This window comes from Mus caroli, chromosome 10 (genome assembly GCF_900094665.2).
Source record: "Mus caroli chromosome 10, CAROLI_EIJ_v1.1, whole genome shotgun sequence".
Classification (NCBI taxonomy): Eukaryota; Metazoa; Chordata; class Mammalia; order Rodentia; family Muridae; genus Mus; species Mus caroli.
The window spans coordinates 70,062,359-70,063,554 of NC_034579.1; positions in this window are offsets into that span (position 1 = coordinate 70,062,359).

A 1,196-nucleotide genomic window follows, 5' to 3' on the forward strand; every position below is an offset into this window, starting at 1 on the left:
TTTTTTTTTTTTTTTCCCCCAAGAGGCAACCACCAACACCTTCAGTGGATTTCTGGGAAATCTCAGCCCAGGCTGAGAAATGGGGTTGGGCTAGCAGAAAAGAGAAGGCAGTTGGTGCCGGAGCTATGTTAGGAGACAGTAGAGCCAGGAGAAGCTGCTCTGAGCAGATAGTCTAGAACAGTTGTTATAGTTTGGAGCTGTTTGGAGATGGGACTGTTTAAGCGCATTGTTGTGGAACTGAAGGAGGAATAGTTGGGAGATACGGTTGTAAAACGGGTAGCCATTTTACAGTCAACAAGACAGACTCTCTGAGGCTGACTGGCTGATATGAATGTCTGTGATTGTGGAGAGCCTGGATGTTACTAAGTGGGGAAAAAAAGAAATAAAGAAGGAAAGAAAAGGACATGACTGTTCCGAGAGTTTATTTTAGAGGTGTGGGAGAGCAGACAGCTAGAGGCTGACACGGCTGGGAGAGCCCAGAGAGGTCATGGCCCGGAGTCGTGTGGGAAAGAGGGTGAGAGGAACTAAGTACAACAGCCAGGAGGCCTAAGGTGCAAGAGGAGCAATAGGAAGGCAGAGAGAGAGAGAGAGAGAGAGAGAGAGAGAGAGAGAGAGAGGAAGGAGGAGGAGGAGGAGGAACTACAGGTATAGATATTTCATAAGCCTTCATTTGAGTGATGGGAACAGAACCTCTGCTAGACAGGCAAGTATTCTCTTAACCACCGGGCCCGCCATCTTTCTAGCTCCCTGATTTAATTAGATTTCTAATTGCATTAGCATATTGCAGGTATTGAACTTGCAGAGTCTTTTTCTTTGCCTTTATTCTCTAAATAATGCATTGAAAAGGTCAGTTTAGGTACTTTGGGAATGTCAAGAAACATTCCCCCACCCCCAAGGGAGAGGCTAATTAACATTTCTCAGACCACTGGGTGAGAATGGACCTGGGGGAGGGGAGGAGGACACATTCCACAGGACTGACCTTTGCTCACCTTCAGGCAAGGGAAGTCCTTGTCACCTCATTTCCTAAAGACCAGTTTATTTAAAGGGTGCACTAGTTGCTGATGCTCGATTCTGCCCCTGGAAACCATATAAAAACTCACAGATCGGGCGCTGGGGGTCACAGCCTCTCCTTCAGGTTTGGGAAGACCCCAGTGCACAGGAACAAATTCTTCTTGCTTTTTTTTTTTTTTTTTTTT